Here is a 16,901-nt window from a genome sequence, read left to right as displayed (position 1 = left end):
ACCAAAGTTATATTAGTAAATTTAACACTGACATTGAGAATTATAGGTATTCTTCAACTGGCCATAATACAGGAACAGAAATATTCCCCATTCTACAAAGACAGTAAAATAATTTAGATGTTATATGACAACTTAAAAAGAAAATACCATTCACAAAAGTTAAAATCCTACACCTTCTTTTTTTTTTTTTGAAAGTCTCTATTATAATGGCATTTCTGGTTAAATCCCTAAGCTAGCTTTTCATTTGTTGTTTGATTTTTTTAAAGATTTATTTATCTTAAAGAAAGAGAGAGCATGAGTGGGCGGTGGGGGTAGGAGGAGGCAGAGGGAAAGAAGTGGGGAGAGAATCTCAAAAGCAGACTCCCTGCTGAGCACAGAGCCTTACTTGGGGCTCAATCTCAGGACACTGGGATCATGACCTGAGCCAAAATCAAGAGTCGGATGCTTAACCAATTGAGCCACCCAGGCACCCCTTATTTGCTGTTCTTATCTCATTTCTCACTATTCCTTCTTTTAAAATATAGCCATAGAATGGAGTTTATTCATACACTTAATCAGTTATTTATTAGGTTTATGCCATGTGGCAGGATCTTTGTGATATCATATTGCAATGAATATTTTGGGAGATAACTATCATTGCACAACCTTGCATTCCACAAAATAATTTATTAGAAATAATAATACTTGAAAGTTATATACATAGGATATAGGATACAACCTATAGGATTGTATAGGATACAACCCTATATAATTGAATCAGTATCAGTATCTCTGGCTTCTTGGAACTTATAATGTACTAGAGGAAACAGATATTATGTAATTGTAATTTCAGTATGATGCATGGCACAAAAGGAAAAAAAACAGATGAAAAAATATATGTTAGATTTTTGTAGGCAGAAGGAAGGACATATATTCTGTGGAAGAAAGAAGTTTAGAAAGTTGGATAAAGTCAAAGACGCCACTTTGGTTGGATTGTTCTGAATGAGAATGAAAAACAGCAGGAAAGCCTGGAAAAATAACCAGGACAGTGCATGCACGGTATCATGGGCCACAGGAAAACTTTTGAATTTTATTTCAAGGGCAATGGGAAGAAACTCAAAGTTTTTAAAGCCAGGAGACAGAACTATATTCTATGTCTTAATTCATGGAAAGTGAATTTGACAATCTGTAAGTACTATCTGGTACCACGACTTTAAGATTGGGATTGTACAAATACCTAGGCATTTCAAATTCTTGTTGAAAAGTTAAAAGATGTACGGTAGAATAAAAATGCACACATCTTTAGGATATCCTACAATGTAAAGACTCAGAACTGAAATATGCTGAGAGCCATATTCAAGGAATGCATAGATCGGGTTCTAAGAATGAATCAAATGCATTTTGGAATTATTATATCAATCTACACTTCTACAAATAACTTATGCAAAATTCTGTCTCATTACAGTATGCTGAGGTGAATACATAGTTAAGGAGGGACAGAAAGACAGAAAGGGAGTGGAAGAGAAAAATACATACATACTTATAGTATCATAATTAAATTATTTCATTTTATTTTATTTATTTTTAAAGATTTTATTTATTCATGAGAGACGCACAGAGAGAGGCAGAGACATAGGCAGAGGGAGAAGCAGGCTCCCTGCAGGAAACCCGATGTGGGACTAGATCCCAGGACCCCAGGTTCATGCCCTGAGCCAAAAGCAGATGCTCAACCACTGAGCTACCCAGGTGCCCCTCATTAACTGTTTCAATTTAGATTTTCGTGTTAACTACTGTGATTGAACATTGCTCATATTTATTAATCATTAGTACTTTATTGTTGGATCATATCTATTATCCAAATATTTAGTATTTGTACAATAATTTCTTTTTTGATCTGTTTAAGTTAATTCTACACATTGTGTTTATTATAAAAACATAATGGCAAACATCAAATTGAATTTTCACTACTCCCCTGCTTTCTTACGTTTATAAAGGCTCACTTTCAGAAATAACTATTTTTTTACCCCTCATTCTCATACTTTAGGCAGTTTCCTTCACTTTTGCATCCTCAGCTGATGACCTTTTTTCACACTTCACAAGGATTAGTTAGCCAGCAAGTGATAATCTCCTCCAATTTTGAACATCACAACAACCAACATAAATAATATCTGTATCTCTCCTTACTTTATCCTTCTCTTATACAGAATCACAAACATTTTATCACAAAGCAATATGCTGAACATTTTTTTCTGCCATGTCAGATGACGTCTTTGGCAATTTGCAATATTTCTTTGCTTTGCATTATTTTTCTGAGAAAAATGTACAGTGCTACCAGATATTTAATGGTATACAGCAATTGCATATATCTTTAAAGGATTTTATCAATTCTTTCCCATCAAAAAACACCTGCAACTTACCTTGAGTAGAATAAAACTGGGTTTCTTGGCTCATTGCAACAACTCAGACAGACAATGGTATGGATTTATGAGGTGTCTTAGTGAAAGGGCATTAGTAAAAGACTTGCTAGAGGAATCTGACTGGTGTTATATAATTTTGGAGAGGGTTCAAAGAAATACAGTGTTGCCTGCATAGGGTATAGAGTGGGATAATCCTCTGGTTGAGTATCTCACCAATTTTTATCTAAAAGGCAGAAGGAATGAAGAGTAGCTAAACTTTATGTGGGAAAAGAGTAGCAGGGATGGGGTCCGGTGGATCTTAGATTATTTGTGTGATTTGGGTAGTGATTCGGTTTTTGTTTGTGCTTGGTCATTGTTATGAATGGTCTTATTTCTGTCTCACTCCATCAGGGTGACAGAATGATCTTGTATGCTTTGGGTATTTTGTGAAATTGTTTATCATCCATAGGAGTATGCTATCACTTAGCTATACAAGCTGGGACAGCTCAGTTGACTGTGGCCAGAGGCTGCTTGTAGTATTTGTCATATGTTACACTGATGTAAGATTATGCCACATGAGAGCAAAAGTAGAAATTTTAAAATTATCTATATCCTTTGTTTAATGGTATGCAACACATCATAGAATAAAGATTCAATTATTGCCTGGTGTAAGGGGAAAGAAAAATAAGATCAAATTATTTTTACTATAAATATACAAATACAAATAATTACATATATTTACAAATATATCCATGTACTCATGTACATACATCTAAAACTTATATATAATATACACCTATTTTGAATTCAATTACATCTTAAAACCTCAATTACAAAATATTTTGGTAGGGATAGCCACTTAAACTTAGAAATAAACAAATGATGTAAATTCAAATATATCCTTACTTTTCTGTCTTTTGTGTTATTTATATGCTGAGTATCTATAAAAGCTCTCTGACTTTTGAGAAAAGTCTATAACCATTTCATATTTTTCTGTACATTAAAGCCTGAATTTTTCCATAGGCAATCAACATCTGAAATGTCTTATTCAGTTGTTACCTAACTTTCACACCCTGTTTCCATAGAAAAATAGATCAGATGGATTAACATAAGGGGATGAATCAGTGTTTCAAATTTTTGCTTTCTGATACTGAACAAGCCAGTAACTACTTTCCTTGAGAGAAAATAAAAATCAAACTGAAAAATGCTCCCTATGCTTCTGTACTACTTTTAAAGAGCTCTATGATTGTCAACCTTTTGGGGAGCATAAAGATGTCTTTTGAGTGTAGTATGTTTTGATATTTGGAATTTTAGGATGCCTGTAACATAAAAGCAAAAAGGAGAGTAGTTAATTCTATTCTAGTGACTATAAAACTTTCGGTCTTCCCATTAAGGGGAGGAAAGAATATTGTTGAGTGAATATCTGCTATAATTGATTTGTTCACTGTAAAATGTGATTTTTTTCCCCTTCAAACCAGAAGTAACTGGTTAAATGATTACCTAATTCATAATTATCATACTTCATAATTAGTTACTTCAATAATTATAAATATGCATTATTATTATTATTATTATTGGAGTTAGCAGTGCAGAAAAATGTATTTTTAATACTAAATGATTTTCAGTGGGACAAAGAACAATCAGTCGAGATGTTGTAAATAATAAGGTAAAAACCACAGGGAAAAAATATAGGATATATATACAAAGTAATCCACTCTTTCCTGCAGATTTCCACTTAAAGACCGTGGATAATATTAGTTATAAAATTTTTTTTCCTTGCTTTAAAAAATACTTTAAAGCAATCTTTTCTGTATGTATCTTCTTAGTCTATTATTCTCTTCTTTAGAAATACTTATTTAGACACTTCTTAGAAATGATTTTGATGAACACATTTCAAAGATATATATAACTATATAACTATATAACTATTAGGTAACTATGGATAACTAGGTTCTTATATTATCATTTTCTGTAAAAGTTACATCAAGAAAAAACAATGTCTGGGCACCTGGGTGGCTCAGTTGGTTAAACAGTTGCTTTCGCTTCAGGTCATGATTCTAGGATCCTGGAATGGAGCACCCCTGTTGGGCTCTCTGCTGAGTGGGGAGCTTGCTTTTTCCTCTCCCCCCTGCTCATGCTCTCTCTTGCTCTCTCTCTCCCAGATAAAAAAATAAAATCTTAAAAAAATACTTTTTTAAAAGATAGCCTGAGAAAAGAAAATCCTTCATTCAAATGCATGGATCTTTGATGGTAGAGAAAAAAATATGGGATAAGAAATATTGGTTTGATAAACTATGACTAATATAAAGAATATTGAAGCAGAAAGAACAGGCTTTAAATACTCCCCATCACAAAAGTAAGTGATAGCAGAAAGTTCTTAATCTCTTTGCATCCAATATCTCATTTTTAATCTTAATATAAAATAGTTAATTGTGTCTTATTGAATTGAAGATGAATTGAAGATGAACACTTTTATATGGCACGACCTACTATTTATCTTTTGAGAATGACTGTTGTTAAGGTTAATAAGGAATAATATACAGAGAATTTGGCTATAATAGGAACACATTAAATGTGCTAGATTCTGAAATATCTAAAAATCTTTTTAGGCTTTAAATCATTTGATGTTGGCAACTGTCTTCTGCAGTGCAGAAATAATTGCTTGCTTATGGACAAGCAATTTTATAGACACAAATGAAAATATCATCAAGCTATTATGCTACATAGATATCAAATGAAAAACAAATGACTAGGATTTACACAGAAGGTAAAAAAAACTTATTGTAATCAACATTTCAAGGAGCCATTAAAACATCAGAACAGGGATGGGTTTAGAATTTCAAGCTTGTAAAAGAGCCAATAGGTCACTCAGAACAATCACAAATCAAATATATGCTTTAACCAATCCCCTTTAATTTGCCACTGTTTACAGAAATTATACAAAATACTACTATTAATAATGATATAATTATTTTTGAAGATTTTATTTATTTGAGAGAGAGAGAGAGAGCATGCAAGAGTGGGGGGGAGAGGCAGAAGAGTGAGAGGGAGATAGAATTTTGAGCAGAAACCTCACTGACCATGGAGCCCAATCTGGGGCTTGACCTCATGACCTGAGGTCTTGACTCCCGCTGAAACCAAAAGCTGACTGAGCCTCCTAGGCTCCTCAATAATTATAATTGTTGTTAAAAAAAGTATTTATTGGAAATCTTATACCTGGCAACATAGCTGGGTTATTTATAATCTATCATGCAGTATGATACAGAAAGTCTTCTAGGTTTTCTACTAATTCTCTTATTTAAGGAGATCTATGAAGTTTAAGTCATTGAAGACAGTTAGTAACCAGTAAACAGGTGACTAGAAAAATTAACAAATTGATCCTTTTTTGTCGTTGTCTCTCTCTTACAAAGATACAATCAGTCACTTCATAGAGTACTTATGAGTCATATGTGCAAGAGATGAGGATCTGGGTATAATTAGAAACTTGAAATCACTCATTTAAGATTTTGTTTAAAAGTATACATGCTACATAGAATTTATTAATCCATGCAGCAGATATCAAATAAATATTATATGTGAACCAGGAACTCTTTTAGATATTGGAAATTCAGTGATGAACAATGTAGACTAAGGCCCTGCCTATTCTAGACATTCCATTTTAGAGTACCGATATGTATATTAACTGATCATTTAATTATAAATATTTGTAAGAGAGGAGTTCAGGATTGACAAAAATAATAGCAATAATAACAAAAACTAAAATTCATCGGGTATTTGGATTGTAATAAACATGGAGTTAAATCCAAACTGCATTGCATTATCTTATTTAAATCGAAAAACCCCATATTGATTACATAGCACATCTCCCTCAGTTTATAGAGGAGAAAAGAGAAACATAAAAAAAATTAACTAACTTAGATTCTGTGTCTCAGAAAGGAGATTGTTAGTAAATGAATACAAATATTTTGTGGGATCAGAGTATTAAAAAAGGCACTTAGAACATTAATAAAATATTTTGCAATTTTTTGCACTATAATTGACAAATAGTCCATAAGCCTGAGAATGGCTTATACTTTAAAACAGTTTCAAACACAGCAAATTGTTTAATTGACTTTTTTTTCCCTAATCTATTCTTCTCTGCTGGGTATTCATAGTATCTGGGCAGCCCGACAAAAGCAATATGTATTTTATGAATAAACATCTGAAGAAACCAAGATACACAGCTGCTGCAAATGTCAGTTTCCATCATTTATGATACGCACATATTGCCCATTATATGCAGTCCTCAGAAGGCGCAGGATGCAATCATTGCTCTCATAGCAATAATACAGGGACATTGTATAGGCTCCAGAGGAGGCGTTCTGCTGATCATGGTGGTATCCTCTACCTTAATTATGCACTATATTTGCATTATTGAGAGCACAATTGCTGCCAAGGAACTGTTATGATGTCAATGCAATTACACTGATATTATGCTGTTTCAGCATTGTTTAAATGTGAGATCCTTACTATGCAAAATTTGATAAAAAAAAGGCAATAGGATATTTATATCACCCCCATCAAAGGGATATTTGACATAAATCAGATGTTATAAATCAGATGTGCACACTTAAAGTTTGCTAAAGAATTTAGTTTTGTAAGCTTGAGAAAAGATTTATTGTATTTGCAGATTTTTTTCTGTACTGAGAGATATTTAGTTTGAAATGTATAAAAGAGCTAATATTCAACCATTTGTAACTATGAAAAGGGCAATTTCAATGATTCCACCTTCTCAAAAAAAATGGCTGCTTAATTGCTAATGTCCCTGTATTTAAGAGCTGACATATTTGTTTATTGATTTTGATATCACTTGTTGAAAAATAAAAACATTTGTTTTTAAAATACCTCAAATTTACATGTTACTTGTCTTTCAATTTTATATGTACCATGATATTATGCTGCCAATATAAGACATTTGCCATACAGTTAAATGATCATTTTACTCATTTATATACTCAGCAATCATTGTAGTAAGCACTTACTATATTTCAGGAACTATATTAAGTAATATTAACAAAATGACAAAAAGGTCTCTCATTGATAAACTGCAAGCTAGACAGACATAGTAATATGTAAACCAATATGTCATGATGCAAGTCATATCAAAAGCAAGAATAATGATACATTTTTAGGTATATTTAAAGAAGTTAGAGTAAAGAAATTGAGGTAAACTTAATTGATGATGAGATGACATTTGAACCGGATCTTACAAAATGGTAGAGATTGGTCATGTAACAAAATGAAGTAATATTTTAAGAGGGAAAAATACGTCAGAATGGAAGGAGACATGTCAGACTGGTGAATTAGCAGTTAGATCAATGTAGAAAGATTCTCACCACATGGGGAATTAGAAGAATAGAGTAGAAGGCATATAAGAGTTACAGGTGAGAAAGTAGGATGGACATTAGTGATAATGTAACTTGTATGTCCATTTGAGGAATTCTGAACATTTTTATAAAAGATCTTATTTATTTGAGAGAGGAGAAAGCTTGAGCGGGAAGAGGGGAAGAGGGAGAAGCAGACTCCCTGCTGAGCAGAGAGCCTCATATGGGGCTTGATTCCAGGACCCTGGGATTATGACTGGAGTCGAAGGCAGACGCTTAACTGACTGAGCCACCCGGGCCCCCCATTTGAAGAGTTATGCGTAGTTAGCAGGGTTGCATGAGAGCTTTGAATGCCAAGAAGTGCTCTGATCATTCTACATAGGAATCTTTTCAAACCAGGTATGCAGGAAATAGAACTGCATTCATAAAATGGTGCTCCTTTCATTAAATGAGGACTAGAAAAATGTGCTCATTTGTATATGAAGGGTCAGGAAATGGAAAGACTGAAGAAAACGATTGAATATCTCAGCTACCAGCAGCACAAAACCAGGGGATATTCAGGCAGCAGTCTGGAGGCTCCTATGCTGGAGACTGGCAAAATCTCACACTTGATCCACAAAAGTCAGGGTGCACTACTGCTATAAGAGCAAAGGTCATTTCTCCTCCTTTTACATCTTTTAATCTCAGTCTTCATTTGTGGAGATGTCAAAATCCATGTAGATAATCTTTCTAGCACTCTGAGCTCTCATGGTTAATTTCCTCAATTCCAACTATATCTTTCTTCTCCTTGTTTCACCCAATGACACCCATAGTAATACTGTTGTTGTTGCTGTTATTGTTGTCAATAACATACCATCTCCCAAAATCTCTATTTTGGGATTTCCACTCTACTTACTCTTGCTTGCAGAGTTCACTTGCTCTAATGTCCCCACTCTGTATGTTATTCAATCACATTTGTACCCCATTTTTTTTCCTTTCCTACACTGTCCTCATATCTTTTTTTTACCTACCTAACTTAGATTGGGAAGTTCTATTTATTTTTACATCTTCATCCTCAACTGTTACTTTTCTCTCCTCCCACCACACTTTGCCAGTAGACTTTCAACCCAGGTTATAACCAGCCCTCGATTAACTCTTTGTCTATAGCCAAACAGTTGAAAATGGCTGCCGCAAATATATAGCCATCTGGTTCAGCTTTGAGAAATCTGAAGTGGAGCAACACTCAGAAAACCTATTATATTTCTCTATTAACTTATTATTCCATCCTCTCAGATAAATATTTTGCATCTTACTTCTCTCTTCAGATCTAATGCTCTTGTCCCTATGTCTCTCACAGAATAAATTAGCAGTCACCAGAGTTTTCACTTTCACACCAACCATTATACTGTTTTCATCTGTTGCCATATAGCTGCCTGCTTTCCATTGAAATGGATAAACTATCTGCTCCACATGGGGTAAAAGACTACATGTTCTCTGGGCAACACTCCCTCCCACTTTCTTTAGTTTTTTCCTGCAATACTCCAACTCTTAAATTATCAGACTTATTCTTTCTATTGGATCATTAACACTTGTCATATGAGTATGCTGTTATTTAGTCTATTAAAAACATGCTCTGATCCTCAAGAACCCAATCCAATTATTGCCCTGTTCCTTGCTCCTCTTAAGGGTAAATTGCCTTTAAAAAAAAGATTTTGTTTATTTATTCATGAAAGAGAGAGAGAGAGAGAGAGAGAGAGAGAGAGAGAGAGAAAGGCAGACATAGGCAGAGCGAGAAGCAGGCTCCACTCAGGGAGCCCAATGTGGGACTCCATCCCAGGACTCCAGGATCATGCCCTGGGCAAAAAGCAGATGCTCAACCACTGAGCCTCCAAGGTGTCCCAAGGGTAAATTACTTTTAAAGATGTTGTCCACTGGCCCAGTCTTTTATTTCTCACTTATCATTCTCTCTTCAATCCATTCTGAACAGGTATCCATTCTTACAGTCATTGTCTGGATCATCAATGACATCTTTATCATCTATGTTAATACTCTTTAAAAATTTACACATGCCTATGTTTCTCAGTAACATTCAACTCAGTTGATCATTTCTCCTTCTAGAGTGTTTCCTTTTCTTGGTTTCTAGGATAGAACAGTCTTTTTGTGTTTTTTCTTTCTTAGATTTCTCTCAACAATTTTCCCTAGTTCCTCTTCCTCCTTCCAACATTTAGGTGCTGATATTACCAAGGTTCCTGTCCCTAAGTCGTCTCCTTCCCTTCTTCCTCTACAGTCTCCCTAGGTTAGTATTTTATTTTTTTGGTTTTGTTTTAGTTTTTTTAATTGAGGTTTAAATAAAGAGTCATGAAATCAGTTTAACGAATCCTGACCAGATTTTGCTTGTAATGAAATTAAATGAGAATTACATTGAAAATGTCAGTGAACAGCACCCATAGTAAGAGCATGAGAATAAGTTGTTTTACAGCTGGACTGGGACAGCTGGATGCTTATCTCTGGAATCTTGTGTTGAGTCATGGTCAAGATCAGGATGAGTTTTAATAATTAATCATATATACTATGTTATTAAGGTTGAAAATATTCCCTGAAAGTATCCCAGACAAACTTATTTACATTACTTCCCAAACATGAGTTGATAGTTTATGCTTGGCTTAGCTGCTTATATAATCTGTCTTGGGAATGTGATCAGTGAAGTACAAGAGATGCCTGGGAATGGAAACTTTCCTGGACTCCCCTAAAACAAAGATATCATGTGCATGTCTTGGTGGTTCATAAACTAAAGATGAAGTGCATCTTGGGCAGCTTCTAAAGGACCGTAGGGAGCTGTGTCTAGAAATCTGTCAGGCCACCAGTCATTTCCTGTATGCTCTTTCTTCTGTTGTACTTCATTTTTTAACTGTATTAAACCTGTAGTAAGTATTCAGCCTGTGAAGGCTTGTGAGTCCTTTAAAATATTCAATCCTGTGTAACCAATGAAAGCAATTTTGTGAAAAATTTTATTTCAGTATTTATAGATGAATATGGGTTAAGAAGTCAAATATTTTTTTTTATTGTGGATTAAGAAAAGCTTCAGGGGCATTGCCTTAGGTCATTTTATCTAGTCCCATAATTTTAAATACCATTTGTATGTGGTGACTTGCATATTTATATCTTTACTTCCCTAAGTTCTAGTTTTGAATAATGCACTGCACATTTGACATTGGATTTATAATGGGCATCTCAACTACAACATATCCTATAGCAACCTTTGATTTACTCTTGTTTTCTGCCATTTTTCCCCAAATTTCTATATCATATTGCCATTTATTCAATTGTTCAGGAATAATAAGAGGAAAAAGAAAAAATATTAGTCACCCTTATCTCTTTTATTTTCCTACTACTCGCCAAAATCTATTAGCAAATTAGTTATAATTTGTTTCAAAATAAATCCTAAATCTAACAGTTGTCTCTACTAATGCTTAAACTGCCCCTGGCCAATTAATCATCTACCTAGGTTATTACTGGTCTTCTATCTCTATTCTTTTCATGTATAGAACATGCTCTGGTGTGCCACTGGGACTCCCCTTTTATGGCACAAATTGTCCCCAGCTGTTGGGAACATTAACTATTGATGGCTTACAGATGTGTTCTGCTCTTAGCTCTGCCTTTAGCTAAAGGTAGGTGCCTTTCCTATGGGGGGAGGTTGCAATTAATGACTGTCTGATTTGAGAGCACAAAGGTCCAACACCATTGCTTAATTCTGGGACAACTCAGGAAAGCCTGTTGTCAAGTTCCACGGGGGATTATAAAGCCTTTGTTGCAACTGTATTGTTTAAATTCTCCCTCTGCCCAATCCTGCTTCTCTTATTTTTGTTTCTAGGGAACCAAACCCAAGACACCAATTTAGAACCATTTATTCACAGAATTTTTAGAACCTTTTTTCATTAAATCACTTCTCTGTTCAAATACCTATGTCTTTCTACCATACTCACATACACGAAAGTACTCAATATGACTATTAGGGTCCTGATTAATAATGACTCAGATTGTCTTTTGCTCATTTAAAAAATGTTTTTTAACTTATCCTATTCTAAATGCTCTGGCCACTTTTAATTTTGTTCTGGCAAATCTCCCTTCTGTGTTTGGGCCATTGTACCAGCTGTCCCTTCTGGCTGGAATATGTTTATTCCTGATCTTCAGATGTTTAAAATCATCCTCTCATTTAAGATCTCAACTTCAATGTAACCTAACACCTTTAAAGAGTCCTTTCTGCTTACTAAATTAGAAGCATCCTTCCATCTCCTTTCTATGACATTCTAATTTAATTTTCTGCATAGCTTTTCATCACAGGGTATTTTTCTGTCTCATTTACTTATTTATTGAAGTGTGTATGCATGTATGCATGTATATATGTATTTACTTATTTTTATCTTTCCCAATTGGGATGAAAAATCTATAAAAATGGAATCTCCATCTATTGTCTTTACTATTATATTATACTTCATAGAATATAATCAGGATCCTATAAGTCTGACAATAAGTATCCATGATAACAAGTGACTGGCAATCAAAACTTCTGTTAATATAAGACTCTTATTTGGCTCGATTAATGTTTTGCCTGATAGCTGTATACAACTGGATTCCTTAAATAAATCTTAAATTGTGTCACCTGAAAGCCCACCAGGAAGGGTGATTTGTGCAAAAGTAATTTATTAGTTCACAGGAAAACTTAGTAGAGGAGAAAAGCAAAAAAAGGACCAGAATGGAAAAGAGCCAACCAAGGAAATAATATCAGCTGAAGTCCCAAGAGAGTAATCAGTTCAACTGTGGATGAATACTCTGGAAACAGTGTGGGTCACACCTTGGAATTGTCCTAATCAACAGTAATGTATCATGAGTATCAATACTCTCCCAACCTCTCAGGCTTTAGTTATAACCTATCACTTGTGACATAAATTCCTGGTCACTTGCATAAAACTTACAAACACAAGACACTGGTAAACTGAGGAATGCTCTTCAATCAAAGAAACAGGGACAACTCAAAGACCTGAAAGGATGTGCTTGGAAAAAGATTTGACAGTATGTAGGTAGAGTTATAACAGCACCTGCTATAATGGAGCTTATGAATAGAAGAATAAAATGACTTAAAAAATCAGTTTTTCTTAACTAAATTATCAAATTCAGTTAAAAGTACATCAAAAAAACATAGTGTGGAATGAACATAGATGGTCTTAAAATGAAGCAAAATACTGATAAACATAGCCCCATGTTTTTACTCACGGTGGAGATGATTCATTGAAAGGAAAGATTTTCTTTAACTAATGTAGTTGGAAACAATGAATAGCCATAAGAAACAAAGCAAAATTTAATCCCCAATCCACAAGATTTATTTCAGTTAGAGCAAAGATAAAATATTAAAATATAAAGATAATACTGATGAACTTGTAGAAAGTGTAGGTGAATGATCATTTGAAATTGTTGTCCCTTTACTAAACATACCATAGAAATTAGAAACAATACATACTGGAAACTTAACTACATTAAATCATATAATCTACAAAAGATTAAAACCAAAACAGAAGTAACTACAGTGACAACAAATTAATGTAGTTGAAGGCAATATATCAAGACCTTTAAAGGTCCGCTAATAAATCCAACACAAATTACTACGTATTTATAGTACTTTATCTCCTCTTTGTGAAAAATAAGCTATGAGTCAACATTTAATATAATGCATTTCATTCCCTCTGAAGGTTTCAAAAATCATCAAATTCAGTTTTCATTGGTGTTCATTATTAAAAGGAAGCAAAATCACATGGCCTGTTCTAATGGTGCTACAAACGGTATCCTTTGCCTTCTTAAAAACTACGTTTTCTTCCAAAGTTTTCCTATTTTCTAGATTGCACATGAATACATAAGGACGTGCACAATTTAATTTATACACATACATATGGATCCCTGTAAATTAAAAATGAAGGATGCCATAGTGGAATAGTTAAAGGCAACAAGGAAGTGTTGATTAAGAAGGAGGAGCCCCTGGGAAAAAAACAATTATATGCAAATATCTGAAGGTTAGAAATTTTGAAAAGGCAATTGTCTTGCTCTAGGTTGGCACAGAGAAGAGAATTGTGCTAATTGATTAAAAAAAATACATGTAAGTGAATTTTTCCTAAATATTTCCGTTAAAAGTAGAAGCTATTCCTTTAGTTATATTATCCTTATATTTACTGTATTATATTCACTGTAACCATGTTACTTGTACTAATAGACTTTTAGTTTTCTGAGATATTCACCAAAACATTTTTTCTTACTTTACACCAAATTATCATTGGACTGGTTGGTAAATTCTAATTATTACATTCTGTCCACAATATCGTATTCAAAGTCATACCCAGAGAGAAGAAGCCTCGACAATTTTGCAATAAATAGTGTAAATAAAAGCTGAGATCCCACTAGCTTAGAAATAATAATATTCCAAGACTCCTTATACCTTTGCTGATACCAAATATCTTAATTTGTGAATGAAAAACAGGCAACAAAATTGGGTACATAACAAGGCAAACAAAACTCTGAAGAAAATTTTAAAAAATGACTTCATTAACATAAAAGAAGTTATGTGCAAATTATAAAATAATAATGAAAAAAAGAATGATTCTACATTTAACTTTGAATAGTAAGAAATGTTATTAAAAAGAAAAATTAAAAATGGAGATTAACCATAAAGAAAGATATAAAATAAAACTACAACATATGAACCACCAGTTCAGTGTTAGTCATCATCATCATAATCATTATCATCATTACTCATCAATGTACATTTGGAAAGGCATCGTCTTCTAATAGTGAAAATATCGCAGTGAACAAAAGAGATTTAAAACTCCTTTCTTCATGAAGCTTGTTTTCAGCAAGGAAAGTTTACCTCATCAAGTTATCTTGTAATAAACGAGTCAATCTTCACTGAGTGCTTCCTTGAAAGGAACTGTATTATCTCTTTGACTTGTAAAAACCTACACTGCAGTACATTTCATCCCTAGTACTTATTTATCTTATAATTGAAAGTTTGTACCTTTTGACCCCCTCCTCCAACGGCCCCTCCACCCACTCACTGCCCGTGGTAACCACAAGTCCTATCTCTTTTTCTAAGAGTTTGTTTTTAGTTTTTGTTTGTTTTTAGATTAACCATATAAGTGAGATCATAGAGTATTGTCTTTCTCTGACTTACTTTAATACAACACCTTCAAGGACCATTTACATTGTCACAAGTGGTAGGGTTTTTTTGTTTTTTATGGCTGAATAATATCCTATTGCATATATACACCACAACTTTATCCATCCATCTATTGATGGACTTGTAGGTTGTTTTCATGTCTTGGCTATTGTAAACAATGCTGCTACGAACATGAGGGTGCAGATTTCAAGTTAGCATTCTTATTACCTTTGGGTATATTCCCAGAAGTGGAATTGCTGAATCATATGGTTGATCTATTTTTAATTTTTTAAGTATCTTCCATACTATTTTCCATAGTGGTTGTACCAATATTCCATCCCACCAAGAGTACATGAGGGTTCCCTTTTCTCCACATGCACGCCAGCATTTGTTATTTCTTGTCTTTTTGATCATGGCCATTGTAACAAGTATGAGATTATATTTCATAGTGGTTTTGAATTGCATTTCACTAATGACTAGTGATGTTGAACATCTTTTTATGTATCTGTTGCCTTTTCAATGTATCTTCTTTGGAGAAGTGTCTATTCTGGCCCTTTGCCCATTTTTAAATTGGGTTATTATTATTGCCATTGAGTTGCATTAAGTTCTTTATATGTTTTGGATGTTAACTCCTTATCAGATACACAGTTTCCAATTATTTTTTCCTCATTCCACAGGTTGTTTTTTCACTTTGTTGATAGGTTTCTTTTGCTGTGCAGAAGCTTTCATGTTTCATATAGTCCCACTTGGTTTTTATTTTGTGGCTTGTGCTTTAGCTTACATTTCCAAAAAATTATTACCAAGATGCATGTTCAAGAGCTTTTTATCTCTTAGAAGTTTCCAGGTTTGTTAATATTAGATTTAAAGTCTTTAATCCATTTTGAGTTGATTTTTTTGTGCACGGTAAAAGCTATTGAACCAGTTTTATTCTTTTACATGTAAATATTCAATTACCCCAGCACCATTTATTGAAGAGACTGTCTTTTCTCAGTTGAGTGTTCTTGCTCCTTTGTCAAATATCAGTTGTCCATATATTCTTGGGTTTATTTCTGAGCTCCTGATTCTGTTCCATCAATCTCTTTGTCTATTTTTATGCCAGTGCCATTATTGTTCTGATGTATAACTTGAAATGAGCAAGTGTGATGCCTCCTGCTTTATTTTCTTTCTCAGAATTTCTTTCATTATTTGGAGCATTTGTGGTTCCATGTAAATTTTTAAAGTGTTTTATTCTACCCTATGATAAATGCCACTGGAATCTTGAAAGGGACTGCACTGACTCTATAGATGGCTTTTTGTATATTGACATTAACACTTAATTCTTCCAACTCATGAACATGACATACATTTCTATTTATGTCTTCTTCAATTTCTTTCATCATGTCTTGTAGTTTTCAATGTAGAGATCTTTCACCTTCTTAGTTACATTTTTGTAAAAGATTTTATTTATCTATTCATGAGAGACACAGAGGCAGAAGGAGAAGCAGGCTTCTTGCAGGGAGCCCAATGCGGGACTCAATCCCAGGACTCTGGGATAATGCCCTGAGCTGAAGGCAGACGCTCAACTGCTGAGCCACCCAGGGGTCCCAGTTACATCTTTTTCTAATAACTTTATTGGTTTAATTCTATTGTAAATGGGATTGATTTCTTTCTTTTTCGGAAATTTTGTTGTTAGTGTATGGAAATGCTATTGATTTTTGCATGTTGATTTTGTATTCTGCAACTTTATTGAATTCATCGAGTAGATCTGTTTTGGTGAAGTCTAGAATTTTCTCTATGTAAAAGCACATCATCTGCAAATAAAGCCAAATCTACTTCTTCCTTTTTAACTCTGATACTTTTTATTCCCTTTTCTTGCAACATAACTCTAGCTAGGACTTCTAGTACTATGTTGGATAGGAATGATGAGAATGGGTGATCTTGTCTTGTTCCTGATCTTAGAGGACAAGTTTTCAACCTTTCACCATGACTATGACAGGTGTGGGCTCA

The sequence above is a fragment of the Nyctereutes procyonoides genome, unplaced genomic scaffold (genome assembly GCF_905146905.1).
Source record: "Nyctereutes procyonoides isolate TBG_1078 unplaced genomic scaffold, NYPRO_anot_genome, whole genome shotgun sequence".
Classification (NCBI taxonomy): domain Eukaryota; kingdom Metazoa; phylum Chordata; class Mammalia; order Carnivora; family Canidae; genus Nyctereutes; species Nyctereutes procyonoides.
Note: the sequence above shows the minus strand (reverse complement) of the source record.